Source organism: Enhydra lutris, unplaced genomic scaffold (genome assembly GCF_002288905.1).
Source record: "Enhydra lutris kenyoni isolate GAN:26980312 unplaced genomic scaffold, ASM228890v2 scaffoldscaffold66, whole genome shotgun sequence".
Classification (NCBI taxonomy): Eukaryota; Metazoa; Chordata; class Mammalia; order Carnivora; family Mustelidae; genus Enhydra; species Enhydra lutris.
The window spans coordinates 13510568-13530158 of record NW_019154150.1 but is presented as its reverse complement, the minus strand read 5'-3'; positions in this window follow the sequence as shown (position 1 = coordinate 13530158).

Genomic DNA, 19591 nt, shown 5'->3' with positions numbered 1-19591 from the left:
AATTAAACACCCACCCAAGGTCACAAAGTTAAGAAAAGATGGAGCCAGAAATCAAATCCAAATAATAGGAGTCCAGAGCCCCAGCTCTGAATCACACCATTTCTGCAGCTCTGTCATGTACATCAGTTCACTTGTGTGTCACCACCAACCTATGGCAGCCAGAGAGCCTCTATTCTCCATCTGACAGATGGTGGACTACAACTCAGAGCTCACAGCTCTAGCTCTCTGGGCTACAAGAGAACAGAGCACAGATACACCACCTATAGCTAACAGAGACATGAGGAATCTAGAAGGACTATAATTCCTACCTTGGCAGGTTCCAAGATACTGCACCAAGTCTGGGCTCTGGTCACATTCTCTCAGCTCAGTGGCTGGTGACAGGAATCTCTAGAGAAATGAAGTGTCAAGTGTCAGCCTGAATATGCCTTGTTCCCTCCCAGAAATCAGATTCAAAGGGGAGGAGCAAATATCCATGCAAGTTGTAAATGCATTTACCTCTTGACCCAATGATCTTACTTCTAGAAATGTGTTCCACTGGTATTCCTGCACTCATGAAAAGATCTTTCTTTGCTGCACTATCTGTAACAAGAATGGAAACAACTTAAGCATCCATCAGGAGGGAAGTAGTTAAATTAATCATGGTATAGCCTTTTAATGGCATATTACAGAGTTGTGAAAAAGAATGAAGAAGTTCTCCATGTGCTGATATAGAAAGATCTCTAAGATTTATTGCTAAACAATATAAAATGCAGAAAAGCATCTTAGTATGCTCTTTTATGTAAAAAAATAATGCATATATATGTTTATGTTTATATATTCAACATATTTGTTTATATACATTTACTTGAACTCTAAAAAAATACACAAGAAACTAATAAAGATAGTGATCCCTTTGTTTTTTAAGGGAGCACAGTAAATAGCATAGATGGGGCAGAGATGAGAGTGAGCTCTATATATCTTTCCATAACATTAACTTCTTAAACCATGTGAATAAATTACCTATTCAAAAAGAATAACCATCTTGAGCCCAGTTAAAAATTATTTGGACCTTTATGGAGAGTCAACTGTTGAGTCTGGTCATGAACAAATGTGTTTTGGAATATACATACACAGATGTGGGAAAATCTTCTCTAACATGCTACTCCATTGGCTCAAACTTGGAGTACCCTGTCAGTACTAATCAGTGTACTATTCAGTGTAGACCAAGCTGCTGTGATAAATAGATCCAAACATGTGATGGTCTGATATGGTAAAAGTGTATTTCTTGCTCATGTACCTAGGAGGGGGTTTGATTCTGCAAGCAACTCCCCTCCACATGGTCATTCAGATGCCAGGAATCTTCCATCTTATGGTGGAATGTCCACCCCTATTATTCCCTAAGGCCTCAGTATCATACATATTAAAATGACAGAAGGGGAACAGGTGCAGGAGGGCATACATGTTCACATGCTCCTCTTATTAAACTGACACACATCCCTTCTTCTCATATTCTATTGGTGAAAACAAGTCTCATGACTCCTATCAAGTACAAAGCAGGCTGGGAATACAGTCTCTAGCTGGGCAACCTCTTTCCATCTCAACATTTACTATGGAAGGGGAGAATAGACAGTTACCCATTTCTGATACCATCACTATCTTCACTACTGAAAGAATTCTGGGAGGATTACTGAGCATCATTCATCCAGCAAACCTTTCCAAGGAACCCTCTTGTCAATGCCTGCTGATATAAAGGATACTTTGATGTGGTTTGTGGTTTGTGGAGATAATGAAGATTATCTCCAGTTGGAATGATGAAGAGAGGCCACAGGAACTAGTTGAAGACCTCACCTACCCTGATCCTCCATATAACCCAATATAGGAATCAGAATCACTATCTTTTTCCATCGCCTATCTCTGATTCTGTCATCAATGTTTCCTTGTTCCCTTGTAGACTTTCTCACTGCGATCATCTATGGCAAGAGGGCCTTTCAATGACCAATTGTGTGTTCTCTTCTTGACCCACCTGACTCCAATTCTAACATTCATTTCCACAGGTATGATTTCTTTATCCCCCCGCCCAGCTGATCATCCTCCCAACCTTGTGTGCCCAATGCTTCACGTATGCTTATACTTGTGTGCACACACATGCACAAACATGTATGCCTATGTGCACACACGTGCATGCACTGAGGCTGTGATGTAGCTGTTACTGTGCCCAGTGCCAAGGAAGCACCAGAAGGATGGTACAAGGCATAAACTTGTCCACAGTCCTGTAGGAAGGAAGAGAGGAACACACGACAAGCATCCAAGGAGCAACAATTAAGGATAGATTTTGAACCAAAATACCTCTGCCAGGACCTAAAGCAATGCAGATGAGATCTAGTCCCCAGAACATAGCAGGTGGAAGCAACAGATGCAGATTTTGAAGGCTTCTGCATTAAACTAGAGCAAACAAAAGCAAAATTCAACCAGATCATGTAACACCAGGAATTACTTTTTCACTATCAAGGGCCTGTTTTAATTATTTATATACATCACATGGGCTCATGTTTGCAAAGATTTTTCCTCCCAGAGAAATTACGTTTATTAGATAGCAAGGTCTTCATTTCCCTTGTGTCTTATTAAGCAAAGACATGTGCAACTACCAAGCAGGGTTTCTGATCATTCATTTGTTCATTCAACAAACATTTACTGAACCTTTACCATGTGCCAGGCACTGGGGAGATGGAGGAGACTGCAGCAGACAAGGTCACTGCCCTCCTGTTCTTACTGCAGATCATCAAAAGATCATAAATACATAAGTACAAATTAGCAAGGAGAATAAAGGAATCCATGAGAAACATGAGGTGAGATTTGCATGAGGCGGGCTTCAAGAAAGGCATCTCTGGCTAAGGGACACCTGAGCAGGGACCAGATTCTCAGGAGGTGTGACTGCCCTAAATTGAGTAATCCCCTCTAAAAGAGATGAAAACACTGAGCTTAAAAAAGAAGGTGATAATGTCTACTTGTCTTCTGTGTGCCAGATACAGGGCTGAGCTCTTTCTCAGCACTATTTCTTCTCCTCCCCTGCCCAGAGGTTCCAGGTGGGTGAACTTCTCCCCAATTTTTACAGATTAAGAACCGAGGCTCCAAAAATTTCAGTAGCCTGATTGTACTTCTTGGTTAATAAAAGGCAGCTCAGGGGCACCTGGGTGGCTCAGTGGGTTAAGCCTCTGCCTTCAGCTCTAGGTCATGATCTCAGGGTTCTGGGATCGAGCCCCGCATCGGGCTCTCTGCTTGGCAGGGAGCCTGCTTCCTCCTCTCTCTCTCTGCCTGCCTCTCTGCTACTGTGATCTCTATCTGTCAAATAAATAAATAAAGTCTAAAAAAAATAAATAAATAAATAAAAATAAAAGGCAGCTCAGGGAATCACACCTGGATCCAAAGTCCTAAGGATCCAGGACCAGAAGACAGGGATACCTGGGGGGACCCTATTTCAGCACTGCAAGGAAAGCCACCAGAGGCACCTGCACCTGCTGTAAAGGAAGGAATGAGGCATCCAGGTGACACTGAGCCACTTACACACCTAGAGGGAGCCTATAAGAAACCATAATCACACAGGCCCCTTCATCCCTTGGACCACCTCTACTGCTTCCCAGGCTGTACAAACAGGTGGCCCATGGGAGCAGCCCAGCAGATGAGAGAGTTGTCCTTTTGTACAGATTTCTAAAAATGAAATCTGGGTTTTAACAGAATTTGACCCCTCATGCTGAGTCCTTTGCAGGTCCCATCATCATTCCTGGCAGGACTCCCAAACTCCCATAAAAAGGAATGTGTGACCTATTTTAAAATTCCTCCAGGGAAAGAGTCAGCATGTTGCCTTGGCAACTGATGCAAACCCTTCTAGGAGTCCTGCTTGGCTCTTCCTTCAGGTCTAATGTACTTCCGCCCTGATGCGATTCAAAGCCTATGCTGGCCTCCTAGGGTTGGAAGAGACCAAACCCCCCCAATGTCCCTTGCTCCAGGAGAATTTAGGAGACAGAGAAAGGGAAGCAGAAGAAGAAGTGGCATGGGAAGTAGGAACAGGATGACAATTGCCTCCAATTGCCTGTCCTTCTTACCCAGAGATGGAGAGTTGGCTTGGAAGGCCTGGGAAGTCTCTAGTCTCAAGGACCTGATTCCATCAGAGTTGCTGACATGTGCCCCTGCCTTCTCTTCCACTGACCACTCTAACCTCCCAGCCTGGAGCTTTAAGAATACTGCCTCTCTACCAGACCTCCACAAGCCCTCACAACCCTGACCAACCAAGACTCCCATCATGAGTTTGCACTGTGGATTTGGGTCTTTAGCTTTGCTCACACATGCATCCTGTCACCCTTTCTCAAAGCCAAAGTTCCTGGGGTGAAGAGCCATGTCTGAGTTTGCTTTTCAGCCATCACATCAGTGAGCTATAATATTCGTTTCTACTGACTTCAATGAGAGTTACGGACTTCTTGCCCTCTCACCATATTGTGGAGCCCATACGGACTTCCCTTCAGCCACCCTCCTTATGGAGGAGAAGACCTGCACCAATAGATACCCAGAGATTAATGGGACCACCACAAAGTGAAGTCCTTCTCCCTGGCCCTGATTGGAAGGTGGGGAACAGAGCTTTGAAGAAAAGAAGGAGGGATCGGCACAAATGATTTCCAGGACTATTTTGGCTACAAATGACAAAAATCTAAGTCAAAATGGCCTAACCCAAAAAAAAAAAAAAAAAAGGAGAGAAAAACATATGGACTCATTTAACTGAAAATCAGTCTGGATTCAGTAGCTCTGACAATGTGATCTCCATCCCTTAAATTTATTCTGTTTTGACTTCATTCTTAGCAGGCTTCTGCCTACATGGTGACAAAGATGGCCACCAGCAGTACCAAGTATCTACCATACCAGGGTGCAACTCCAGCAGGAAAGAAAAAAAAAATGCCACCTTTCCCAGAGTTCCAACCAAGTGCCAGGACTCTGAGTCTCCTAGGTCATGTGTCTAGCCTTGAATCATTCCCCCTAGCAGAGCCTGAGTCATGTGTCTGCTTCCTGGAGCTAGGTGGACTCTCCCCCACAAACCCTGTGACCTGGAACAGGGGAGAGGTGACAGCCTTGTGCAAAACCAAAGTGCTGTCAGCAGAAGCAGAAGACACAGAAGCTGGGCTGACAAGCACAACAGATGTCCACTGCCATCTACATCCTTTCTCTTCACTTCCCTTTCCTTGCTCAGAATAATAAGACATGGAGTTGGAAGTGTCTCCCTTGAGAAACATCTTTAGCCTGAAGGATTGATCAGGGCCCAAGAAGAACCGAACTGGTGGTGGAGGGGGCAGAGTGAATCACCTAAAATTGGCTCTGACCCTAAATTTACAGAGAGAGGAGTGAATGGGGGTCTTATTTATTCATTTTTCTCATTGAAATGCCCAGCTCTGTTCCACCTTGAGGCCTTTCTCATTGGCTGTTCAGTGCCAGCAGGACTTTGCAGACATCAGAACAGCTTCCTTAATTATATGTCTGTATTTAAAAAAAATAAATAGTGGTGCTTATCACTCTGCCTGCACATGGGGACCTGGATGAGCCCAGTGACGCAAAGCAGTTTCTAAGCAACTTGTGGAGTTGGTGCCTAATGCAACAGCCACAAGATTTGGAGGAAAAATAAAATAAAGCCCATGGACACTCAATGTGGAGCCAATTGTGATTGGTTCATAAAGGCTGCACAGGGTCCTTTGGGAGGTTAATTCCATCTCAGACTGACAGAAAGGGGCTTGTTTCTGCAGAGTCAAGATCTCTCTGGTGTGGGACGCTTGATAAGTGGGCTTGTGGAGGATTCCAATAAGCACTCTGTTCCAGGGAACACTGGTGCTGATAATGTATGATGAGAGCAGAATTGCTGATGTTCAGAACTGAGAGAAGCTCTGGGCAGTGCAAGCGAACCCAGGGAAGAAAGTGAGAATGCAGAGAGGGCAGGGCCAGGTTTTCTTGGGGCCCCCACTCACACCCTCTAGCTCCCAGCCAGTGTGGCTCTACTGCCTGAGAGAGGCGGGAGGCCTTCTGACTGAGGAGGAGAGATTCACGGCCACAGAACTGACCTTACAGCACACAGACAGAGGGAACCACAGCCAGCAAACTGGTGTCACGAATAAGTGAGACCAGCATTTGCATCTGGCTGCAACATTTACATCTGCATGACCCTGGGAGAATCATTTAACCGCTCTTTGCCTAAGTTTTCTTGCTTTTTAAGTGGAAATAATAACAGGATTGTCCTAAGGATTAAGTGATTGTAGAATACACAGCATGCCCTCTGCCATAAAGGGCTCATACCAGGCCTCCACAGTGACAGCACTAAGATTTTGGAGATTCTATTGGTCATTTCGGCAAAAGACTATATCCGTTAACATTTATTTTTTAAGACTGTATTTTCTATAAGTAATTCTAGGTTCTTAGCAAAACTGAGAGGAAGGTACAGAGTTCCCACACACAGCCTGCAACCACACATGCACACCCTTCCATTATCAACATCCCTTCTTCCCCATGGTGCATTTGTTACAAGTGATGAACCTACATTGATCATCATAACCACCCAATGTCCCTATTTTACTTTAGGGTTCATCCTTGCTCGTATACATTCTATGCATTTTATCTGTTACCTTTTGCCATGTAATGAATCACCCAAAATTTAGTGACTTTAAACAATAATTTATTTAGCTCATGATGCTGTGGGTTGACAATTTGATCTGGGCTCAGATGGATGGTTCTTCTGGCCTCAACTCACTCATGCCTCTGCAGTTAGCTGCCAGGCCATCTAGGAACTGACTGACTAGGATAGCCTCAGCCAAGATGGCTTGTCTCCACACAACCTCCATCTTCTGTCTTGCTAGCCTGACTGAGGGAATAGTAATCTCTACTGTAGGCAAGATCAACCTCTTTTTAAATCCAAGCACCACAAGTTCTATACTATTTTGGTCAGCTCCACCCCATCCAGGTATCCAAGAGCAATCCAGTACAAGTGGTAGGAGATCCTCAGTAAATCTCCATGCTCCCACTTTCCACCTATAGCCATGGCCCTTGCCTAGCCTGTCCCTAGCCAAGCTGGTATTAACAACACATACCTAGCCAGAAATAAGGGCCATTTCCCTTCAAGCCTGGTCCTCTTTGACTCATATGACATCATCTCACTTCTGCAAATCCATTGCTAGATGATAAATTTTAAAATATATTAGTAGGAAATGACAGAAATCTTTATTCTGAAATAAAAATCCCACAGTGTAACATGAGTTCAGTTGCTATGAGAGAAATTTACACCATCTGATCATCTGAAATTCTATTCTTGGTCCTGCCATCAACTCAGCAAGAAACATTAACTGAGTCACTTTATCTCTCTGGGCCTTTTATTCCTTATCTCCTTGCTCTCCTCTCCATGTCTTCTGGAGGAACACCACCAGCTGCCCACCACTTCCCTAGATTTCCAGTTCCCACATCAGAGGGTCAAAAGTGCTGGTGAATAGGGCTATTATGGGTAAACAAGAATGTCTCCATCCCAAGAGAATGGTGAGACTGATTGGCTAATTCTAAGGTGATTGACTAACATTCTTTATCTGTTGAGATGCATAAAGGTCCAAAGTAAATACTCAGCCCTGATTAGCAAGTGATGGAGTAATGTGTCTAGCTGGTCATTCCAGTGGGAGTTTCCTGTGTGTGTTAATATTTACTGCCTAAATGATGTGACTTCTAGGGAAAACAGTATGGATGTTCCTCCCAAAATGGAATAGATCTACCACATGATTAGTGATCCTACTTCTGTGTATTTATCCAAGAGAATTAAAATCCAGATCTTGAGAAAATGTTTGCACTCCTATGTTCACTGCAACATTATTTACAATAGCCAAGAGTTAGAAACAACCTAAATGTCCATCATTGGATGAACGGATAAGAAAAATGTGGTATATACACACAATGGAATATTACTCAGCCATAAACAAGAAGGAAATCTTGTCATATGCTACAACATGGATGAACCTCAAATACATTATGCTAAGTGAAATAACCCAGTTACAGAAGGACATGTACCTTATTTCCATGTTTCCAATTATATGATGTATCTAAAGTAGTCGAAGTTGTAGAAACAGAAAGTAGAATGGTGGTTGCCAGGGCTAGGGAGATGGAAATGTAGACGTCCAGTTATGCAAGACAAAAAAGTTTTAGAGTTCTTTTGTACAACATTGTACTGAGAATTATCAAATACTGTACTACATACTTGAAATTTTGTGAAGAGGATATACCTCATGTTATATGTTTTTTACTACAACAAGAAAGATAACAACAATAACTATCTCCTACCTTCCCATTGTTGGATGGGAAAGATATTTCATGTGAAAATGGTTTGGAAACAGGTCTAGTACTGTGCAAATGTAAGGGATTATTACATTGATTATTATGGTATCCCACCCTGCTTTTTTTTTTCTATTTCAGAATGCACGATTATCTTCTAATTAATTCTAAATTAGAGGAAGAGTCCACACTTTACACCAGTCCCTCCAGTAGTCTTCTAGTGCCAAACACCAGACAGGACAGCAACACAAGTGATCTCAAGCAGGCAACACTCCTTAACCAGAGACAGAGAGGAGCTAATGGATGAAACTGAGGAAACACTGCTTTGTGGAGATGTCTCCAGTTTGTACATGATATCCAAAGACAGAGCTCTGCTCTTCAGCCATGAAACCAAAGATATTTTTCACACCCTGGCCAGAGATGTTTCAAAGGGGGAGTCAGAGACAGAAGCATTAAAAACAAACAAACAAACAAAACTCCATTACATCTCTAGCTTAAGAGGGAAAAAAATCATCTCCAGAAGCTAGAACAGTGACATAATACTCACCAGCCAAGGTACACAGAAAATACTGGTTGGATGGAGAATGGATGGAAGGATGGGTTGATGGAAGAAAAGGAGTAAAAAATGAAAGAACAAACATAAAAATGCTCCCAAGTTGGCCTTCTATCTTCACGAAGAGACGTCTGCCTACCAAAATGATCAGGAACTGCTATTTCAATCAGTATCGAGGCAGGCTGTCACCATGAACAGCTTTTCATGACCAATGTTAGCCACAATGCCATTGTTAGCTTGAAGGATGACTTCCTAAAAACTACACAAATGATCCTCTCTTGGAGAGTGATTAGGAAAAGGCTTCTACTCTGGGCTGGTGCAGCCAGGGCCCACACCTTGGAGTCTGGTTCCTGTTCATTTCCTCTGTTAGGTACTTCTGTGCAATGCACAAAATGAACATCTGGGCTAAGTGGCTTTGATGAGTTGTATGATGAAGTAAAAGCTAAGAACTTGGAAGGAGACAGACTGTGGCTCAGTGGTTTGCCAGACTCCTATCTCCAGCCCCTTTGGGGGCTGGAATCAGGGTTTGACAGCCAGTGGCCTTAGGTGAGCACACACAGAGGTGTTCTGGCAAAAAGCCAGAGAAAAGAAATCCTGTGTAATCTCTACCCAGATAAGATAAACAATACTTCCACAGAGACTTCTCTCCTGCCCCTTCCCGGTCAACATCCCCAATTCTAGCTCCCTTGGCAACCACTATTAAGACCTCTATCACTATATATCAGTTTGGTCTGTTCTTTCATAAAAACAAAATTGTACAGTATGTTCTCTTTTGTGTCAAGTTTTTTTAACTCAACATAATGTATTTGAAATTAGTCCATTATTGTGAGTAGCATTAACACATCCTTTCATTTTGAGGAATATATTCAAACGACCAAACCACATATGAAAAAGAAGATACCCAAGTGGCCAAGTCACTTACTGTGAGGTCCATCACCAAGAGAAAGGATAAATTAACTACGGCATGTCCACACATTGGACGTGTCATTCTCACCTCTCTGGTACTTTGGTATATGGGAAGAATAATGTTTATACCACTTACAGAATCGTGAGAGGAATAATGTGGGAAGTGGCTTACAAATATAAGATTTTTATTTTTTGGTTTTGTTGCTACATAAGTAAGAAAAAGACAAAGAAAATGTAAGTGAAAAAAAAAAAAAGACACAAATCCACATGCTGTTGGCTGCCAACTCCTAAACCTACTTAAATACCTCATCTCCCTGGATCTAGCAGCTGCCATTTTTCTGACCTGCAAGCAAGAAATAGTCATGAAATGAAACCACTTTTGAAAAAAAGAAAACAAACAAACAAAAAAAAAAAAAAATACAGGGTAACCAGAAGGGTTACTCTTAGAGCCTCAACCTCTAAGAAACAGCCAAATTTCCTACACATGTTTAATCTGCTTAACTTAGAAATCTTAAAGCATCTGCTTCTGCATCCTTTCCATCATATTGATTTTGTTTTATTATTAAATGCTTCATCTTTTATTCTGTTTTAATCAGCAAATCACCTCAAAACTCTGGAAACAAGCAGAAAAATAATCACATGCACACATTCATGCAACTCAGACACAGATATGCACATACGTTGCCTTCCTCACCTATGTGTACATGGAGGTCTTCATGTTTTCTACATCTACGTACGATAAGCATAATATAAAGCAAGGAGTTACTTGATAACAAACAAGCCAGAACATATACATCTGCATGAGGTTCCCCAAAGTGGAGAGTTTCTACCCTTATTCCAACAATCGTGTTCTTCCTCGATTTATTTTTGGAGCTTTGGAAGCTGTGTTATATAAGGAATTGCTAAAATAACAGAGCCTATTCAGCTAGGAGGAGAAAAACCTACCCTTAAATATTTGAAGAGTCATTGGGCCAAAGAAGGAATATGTGTTTTATAGCCATTGTACATATGAGGAAACAGGTCCCATTGTGTGTCCACAGTCACACAGCCAAGCGTGGGGCTGGACTGCTGTAAGCTCAGGCAGCCTTCCCCTGATCTGCTCTACCACTGGCCCTCTAGAATAGGATGGGACAGACTAATGATGAAGAATGTTACTGCACTCCAGATGTTCTAGTGGAAGACACAGAGGGAAGATATCTGGGATACAGCGGGTGCTTCAGGGGACCATGATCAATCAGCCCCGAGGACTGAGGGTGTAGTGGTGGGTGCCAGGAAGGACTTCATGGAAGAGCTGCATTCACAAGGAAGGGACTTTAGAAAGCTGATTCGACTCTTTGCAGACTGGTGGGTTCTTATGTTCTCATCTTTTTCCAAGGTTGGATCAGAAAAAGCCAGGTAGCGCTTGTAACATCCCGCACCTCATCACTATCCTAATGCTTGTCTGGTCCTCAAAGAGCATTTGAACTCTCTCCTGCAGATAGGGATCTTGAGACAGCTTCGGAAAATGGGGCCACTGCGGGGATATAAGTCACCTGCCAATGCCTTCTTCCCTCCGCCTCCCAGACTCCAGAAATTCATCATCAGATCTTTCTTTAACAGTCAGGTGGTGGCCCACAGAGTGTGTGTGCACATGTATAGATGCATGGGCGTGTGTGTGTGTGTGTGTGTTGGAAGGGAGGTGGCGAGGGGCTACCTCTCCCCCAGCCCCAGAGCATCCTGCCTCTGCACATGTGAAGCTGAAGCTGCCTGGCCCTTTGATCAGGACCCCATGCTGTGCCTTGTTCAGGGAATTTTTAAATTCTCTTTCATTTTATTGAGCGGCTTCACTCCCCACCTCTCATCCCTGAATCAGGTCTCAGGATTATTGGGTCCTTCTCTTCATTGATTTGTTTTTCTGACCTTTGTAGTAGATACTGAAATAATATGGATGGAACAAGAAAGGAAGGAGGAAAGGGAAGGGGAGGGAGCCCAGGTAGCCTCTGGAAGGGAAGGCTCCTGGTGAGGATCTTTGGTCTGGCCACGTTTTACAGAAAAGATAAGTCAAGTGGCAGTTCCTGGTGACCCAGAAGAGGAAGCCCGCAGTTTATAGGGGCCAACCACTGAAGACCAGGCCGAGGTCACAACTTTGGTCCCCCACAAGCACAAGAGACAGATGCTGGACCTCTGTAATTCTATGCATTTCCTTTCTGTTGAAAAAAACTCCTGTGTCAACTCCGTCTTTCCTTCTTGGGAGAATACCTGCTCTGCTCTGCTCCACTCAAGGCTCTGCACTAAGAACACAGGCATGCTCTTCTTTCCCTCTGTCTCTGAGTCCCAGTTTTGTATTAAACCCCATGTTCTCAGACCAGTCACACTGGTACAGGTTCTATCATCAACACTGAGAAGGAAGAAATGAATATTTGTGGAGTACCCATTGCCCATCATTGTAAGAGGTGTTTTATTTGTATTATGGGTTACTAGGCCAGACTTCTGCTGTTCCAGATATGAAGCTAGGACCCACAGTGGAGCCACCAAGCAAGAGACATGCCTGAAGAGGAGACATGGAGCAGAAGGGGACAGCCCGAAGAAGCCCATACCTCAGTGTCTGGTGAGGCTGATGATCTGAGCTCTCTAAAGCTCAAGCATCAGAGTGGTTAGACTTGACTTGTCTTTCTTGTACTCCACTCCAGTGGGTTGCCCCACTAGGCAAAGGGAGACAGGAAGAAGAGAAGACTATGTGGTACACTCCATAGTGAAAGTTAAGTGGGGGGTTGGGAAAGGTCAGCCTCCATCAGGGTGTTACCACAGGACCCTTCAAAGACACAGACATGCTCCGTCTTGCCTTGCCTTTGGACACATGTCACAGAGAGTATCAACAACCAGTCAGTGTTGGCCCAGAAATACCAACAGCCTCCAAAGGAAGCACAAGAGATGGGCACAATTATGTAAACAGAGGCTTGTTCTTTTTTTTTAATTTTTTTTTTTTTTTTTGATAGAGTAAGAGGGAGAGAGAGAGCATGCACAGAAGGAGAAGGAGAGGGAGAAGCAGACTCCCCGCTGAGCAGGGAGCCCAATGCGGGGCTCGATCCCTGGACCGTGAGATCATAACCTGACTTGAAGGCAGACACTTAACCGACTGACCACCCAGGTGTCCTGAGAAAGACTTGTCTTTTTCCATTTCCTTCTACCATTTCCTTCCAGAGGTCATTCTGGAAGAACTAGGCTCTGAAGGAGCGGATGCTCCAAGCTACCTAAAGGGAGGGAGGTAATGTTGATGAGATTTAATTGGAGTTTGAGAGTTGCAAACACCTCTACCCATATCCCCTCATCTTTACCTTTGGGTTCACACAGGCCTGACTTTCAACTGCCAGAGCCTGCATCTTAGACTTAAATTAGACTTATAGGGGTGCCTGGGTGGCTCATGGTTAAGTATCTGCCTTCGGCTCAGGTCATAATATGGTCCTGGGATTGAGCCCTGTTTCGGGCTCCCTGCTCAGCGTGGAGTCTGCTCTTCTCTCTCTCTCTCTCTCTCTCTCTCTCTCTCTTTCTGCTGCCACTCTCCATGCTTGTGCTCACTCTCTCTGTCAAAAAAAAATTTTTTTAATCAGACTTACATAAAAGTGTGTGTGTGTGTGAGTGTGTGTTAGGAACTGACACAAAATTTATTAGTCTTACTGTGGGACACAGCAAAAATTTTGAAAGCCATTGTAGTAAGCACCACAGGATTTCAAAGACAATGGTTTCATTTAACCCTGATGAAATCTAGAAAGACTGGACCTTAAGGGGATCCAAAGGGGTTAGAGAGAAGACAAAGAAATATGGAAAATTAGAAAGTGCACTGTGCATCCAGAAATAGGGTGACACATAGAACTAGGACTGTTACTTCCTGAGTTCATTCCCCACTTGTCTGTTTGGAGTTTTGCTTCTATCTGCTCATCACCTTACTTCAGTCGGGGGTCTTCTGTCAAGATGCCCATATCCAGTCTGAGCTCCAGCAAACCTCACACCTAACAAATATTCCATACTTTCATGAGGGAGAATTACTCTGTAACCAAATTGTAGAGATGAAATGCAAAAAACTTCATAGCATTTGTGGGGGAGGAGGGAGAATCCCAGGAGTAAGCTAAGTCACTTGAAACAACTATACATTTTCATACATTTTTCAAAACTCACTTTGAGACTGACTTTAGATAGATAGGTACCAAATGACTCTTGACCTCTAAGTACCCAAAAAATGCCCAGGAGAAATCAAGGCCTTCCAAAGCACTCAGTTGTGGGCTTATCAAGGGCTGGCTAGAGGAGCTTAAATCCAAATTAATTACCCAGATATCTCTAGTTCAGAAGTTGGGCCACAGACAATCTCATCAGCATGCAATTGCAGCACCAGTCCCATGGTGAGAGGAAAAGGAAGCAGGATAATGAGGACAGTAGATAAAAAGGAGACCATGGAGGAGGATCTTAATTGTATCTTAATTGAGTCACACACTTTCTCCTTCATACGGATCCCAGACCTCAAGTCAGAAAGAAAGTAGCCTCTATGCTTGGGTGCTTCCTGTGTCCCAGCCATGACAGGTGTCCAAGGTCAACTGTGGCATTCCACTAGAAAACAAGTGTATCAGTTAGTGTTGCTGCAATAATGCTATGTAATAAACTACTCCAAATCTTAGTAATAATCACTCATGTCACCCATGTATCTGCAAGTCTATGGAGCTGCAGGTCAGCTGGAAGTTGGCTGATTCAGGCTGGAATTGGCCAAGCAACTCTGCCTCAAGCTTTGGATATAGTTCATCTTGGCCCTTATGGAGGCTTGGCTCACAGATACTCCACAAGTGTTGGTTTCAGGGCTCAGAGGTCTAGAAGGTCTTCTCTGATGAACAGGGAAAAAGCAGAAAGTCCAAGGCCTCTTGAGACCTAAGCTTGGAATTGACAACCCTTCACTGCCATCCATATATTACTGACCCAATGATGTCACATGGCATAACCCAAAGTAAGGGGTGAGGGCCACACTCCACCCACAGTGAAGCCATGGCAAGGATGAGGACATAGGACAGAGTGAGGGATACAGAGCCAACAATTCCATCTATCAAAGCCTGGGTCTGCTTCCAAACTCAAACTGAAGACACGATAATTGATAGAGACTCTAGAATTCTAATCCACTGGTTGTATTTCTGATAATTAGGAAGTATGAAGATGAGAATGATATGCTCATACACCTGCCCACTACAAAAACTGGAGAGCAGTGATGGAGTATGCCACCCACTCATTTGTGCTTTGGGAGTAGTCAGTGTGGACCATAGCACTCATGGGCCTACATTGTCACCATTGGTTATTATTTGCTGCCCAAAGAGGTGTGGTGTTTCCTCTGACGCTGGAATATGAGGGTAATTGCAGGTTATGTGGTCATTCCTGGGAAGAGAAGAAGGTCTTTCCTCAAAGACAGATGTGCTGCTCTACAATCATGAATGTTTCATAATCATCTCATTTCTTTTACATTGGCTCTGGCCTATGTGGCTGACTGGTAAGGCTATTTCTGAGAAGGAAAAAAGTCACCATTTCTTTTCTGAAGGTGGAGTCCAAAGAAATCCAGCTTTTTTGAGTTGGATTGACAAAAACAGAAAACTATCCCAGACTGTTCCAACCTGCAGAGCTTGGAGTCAGTTGTGACAAAATGCATTCCTGGACCTTGTGAGTCACTCTTTGGGTGGGTGCAGGGTCACAGCACCCAGACCTGTGGCTTGACCCTGCACAAAGGTGCCCACCCAAGGAGCTGGTGGGGGCTGAATTCCACTCCGTCTTCTACTTGCCAAGCTAAGCACCCAGACTAAGGACTGCATAATCCCAAAGAAAGGGGCAACTTTGATAATTAATCTGCCCACAGAGGGCACATTTTGGTAATTCACAGAAAGACAACTTAGTACCAAAGGAGAATTTATCTCCTTGGCAGTCAGATGTTTGGTTCTCACAGATTGCCCAGGAGTTACCCAAAGCATGGAGCCTGGCACAGTGTGTTACTTTGGATTACTCCTTCCAACTCTTCACTACTTCCACCACCACATCTGCATCCATGTCCTTTGCCATGTGACTCTGCACTGCCCTGCCCCTGGAAGAGGCAGGAAGTACATCTCCATCCCACCCATGGTGGGCTTGACCATGTGACCTGCTCTGCCCAGTACAATGTGAGTGGATGTGAAGTGAGCAGAGACTTTAAAAGCACTTGCTTCATCCAGCTTGGCCTTTCAAGTCTCTGCCATCTGCCATAAGAAGGGTACGGGAAAGAGGAGACCATGGTGACCCACAGTCTGAAACAGAGCCACCTTCACTGCCCCACAGATCAATAAGCAAAAACAATAGATATGTGCTGTTTGTTACATGATGAAACTTGACCAATACACATGTTATACAATTCATGAAACAGAACAAACTCTCCTCTCAAAGCAAGAAACCTAGGTTATCCAGTTAACAGAAAGCATCCAGGAGTGACCAGAAAATGTGAAAGCCCAATAGATATCCCACCAGAGGACTAAGCAGAGATGCACGCACTGGTGGAATGGAAATTTGAGGAGACAAGATGAGACTAAATGGGAATGATGCTTAGCCAGATTTTGGAGCTGAGCTTCTAGGACTTTCTAGGGCATGCCTGAGGCTTCTGTTGTGAGTGAGGAGGGGCTGTGGGGAGTTCTGAGTGTGCCCAGGTTCTGTGGTGTCCATTTAGGTGGCTCCAAACCAAGTGCCACCTGCTGGAGCAAAGGTCACCATGCTGGGCAGGGTTGTCTGCTCTAGCGCCCACACCGTGCTTTCCTCAGGGAGAGCAGCGACACACTCCAAGTTCAACCCTCTGAGGAGGGCAGACGTTTTGTCTGCAGGAGCTTTACTACTGATTCAGCCAGTTTTTAATGAGGGCTGTACACCAGACAGTGTGCCACCTCGCCACTCTTATTAAGCCTTTATCTCAACTCTATCCAGCTGCAGCTGATTTGGCTTTTGCCAATGCAGATGCATTTTTCACCCCTCGTCATAATAAACTGAAGAACAGACAGGTTTATTGGCATGTGGGAAGAGATTTTGCAAAGGAAAAAGGAAGGGAATTCCTCTACTATACTGCTTCCAGCCCCAAAACAAATACCAAAGTCAAATGCTTCATTCTGAGGTCAATTAGGAACATGAGCCCATATGCAATATGGGTAGTGCTTAGATAGAAAGAGGCACAAGACAGCCACCCTCTGCGTGGCCTCATTTCCAGGTGTGATGGTGCCAAACTCAAGGAGGACAACGACATCTGGGTTCACCCCATTTAAATCTGTTTAGAATAGGACCCAGAAGAAATATCTTTGTTAAGAACTTTTTGAATATGAAAATATCCTGTTAAGAATAATCTGATCAAGGGACACCTGGGTGACTCAGTAGGTTAAGATCCAACTCTTGACTTTAGCTCAGGTCATGGTGCTGAGATCAAACCCCACATCGGGCTCTGCGCTGGGTGTGGAGCCTGCTTGGGATTCTCTCTCACCCTCGCCCTCTGTCTCTCCCCCCACCTCCCACCCCACACATGCACATGTGCTCACACTCTCTCTCCAGAAAAAAAAAAAAAAAAGAATGAGCAGACCAACACCATGTAAAGAAAACTAAGGTTTAATGAAACAATGCATGTTGAAAACCTATCATGGGGGCTTTCCCATGAATCATTGTTAATCCCTCAACAACTCTTTAGGACAAGTGTCATCATTCCTGGTTCAACACATGCAGAAAGAAAGGTCAGAGAGATGACATAATTATCCCACAGTCACCCAGCAACCAAGTGATAGGACCTGAATTCAAACCCAATGCTGTTTGCATTCCAGAATTTATATTCTTTCCACCCGTATTCTTACCAGACTGATGTAAGTTAATCTTCATATTTTATACAAAGCAGATGTAAAATCTCAGTATACAAACACTGTTGTTTAACAAATGTAACTTTCTTCAGTTTTCTATCATTATCAATTTAATTTCTCTTTCGAGCTCATTCCACCAAGAGGTCAGTTGTTTGCCCCTGCCCTTCCCAAGTTTGAGCAGTAGGCCCTCGGGATGCTTCACATCATGTCCCCCTGGGCAGTCATAGGGGTCAGGTCCACACAAGGCCATATACACTGCCAGTACCTAAGTTAAGCATATGCCACCACACCTCTCTTCTCTGCTCCCTCAGTTGGGGGGGGGGACACGCAAAGGGGGCAGTTATCAGCCTCTTTGACCTGTTAAAAAAGAAACCACAAAAAAGAAGCCCAAAATGGTGTCACTTAGGCCAAATCAGCAAACTTGGATTTAATACCTAATCTAATTGCAGTTCCAACCTCCCCCAGAAATGTGTTAGCCACTCAGTCAGGAATTTTCTGATCAGCACCAATGAGATACTCTGTCACATGGGCCCTCTCCATCCCCAAAAGGAAGATGAGGTAATCTGCAGGATAAGATCCCTTGTCCTTCCCCCTAAGGGAAAGTGACCTTGCTTGAAAGAATCCTTTTCCTTTGCTAATAACTTTCTTGCCCCAACCTCCTTTCTACGAAAACTTTCCATTTTGTACAGCTCCTTGGAGCTCCCCTCTAGTTGCCATATGGGGATGCTGCCCAATTCATGGATCAATTAATAAAGCCAGTTAGATCTGCAAATTTATTGGTTGAATTTTGTTTTTTTATAATTCTCTGGGAAGACAATTTTTAGGCTTGTTCTTTGGAGGGCCCCCTGATAAACTGAGCCCTAAGTCTCTCCAGCAGTAACCTGATTATTAATGCCCTCTTTATTGGCTTCTCCTCCCTCCCTGAACTGACTCCTCCCACCCACTCACTTCTGCTTCCTGGGATGGCCTCCCAAATAAACTACTTACTCAAGAATCCTTGTCTCAGGCTCTGCTTTCAGGGAACTCAAACTTACATGCTGTAAGTCCAAGTTCCTGGGAACTTCCACAGGGTCAAGGCATAGTAAGGGCAGGGCAGGATGGAACAACTAATCAGTAAGTCACCTGCCCCTTAGGTATCAGCTAAGCCAACCGCATCATACCATCCCTGGTCACCAGGCTACATAAATCACTGCTGAGCTGTCCCTTGTTCCCATCCTCTGGCTGCCTCGGGCCCCATATCTCTCATCCCTATTTCTATGCCATGCCACATGGGGGTGACAGAATCCTTCTACCAGGCTGTCATAATATGCCCCATAGCCATTCCCACCTTCTCGGGACTCTACCCAAGAAACAGAACACAGAACCCACCCTTGGTTCTCATCTGCCTGCTTCCCTAATGTTCCAGTGAGAAACTAGAACTGTGGTCCCTCTCTTTAGGAACATCAGAGCCTGTGTTTTCATCTCTTCCCTTCTGGCTCCCTTCTTCCCCAAGCCTGGGAGAAGCCCTCTCTCCTCAACACTCTGTTCTTCCTTATGCTGTGCCCACTGAGTGTTCTGTCTATGCCACAGTCCCCTCCATCCCCTGAGGGTTCTGGGAAATTCTCTCAGGATGGTTCCTTGAAAGGTGGGGAGTGGGGGGAACCACTGTGATAAAAAAGAGGAAACTGAAAATATAAACTTCAGTTTACATCTTTTTCAAGATCATTCTTCCACATTTATGAGACACATTACAAATAATCCATGGTACAGTGCAGTCCTGATATGGAATCCCAGTATTTCCTCACCAAGTAATTGGAAGAAACCCCCTAACTTCCTCCAGATCTTTCCTATGTCCCCTACCATTCTGAGCTGGCTTCCCCATTTCCTGATGTTGGGGTGTCTGTACTATGAGAAGGGGCTCCCCCATCCCATTCATAACCAACTACAATTTTGAAGCAACTGGCTTTCCTTCTAGACAGCCTTTCTGTAAAAT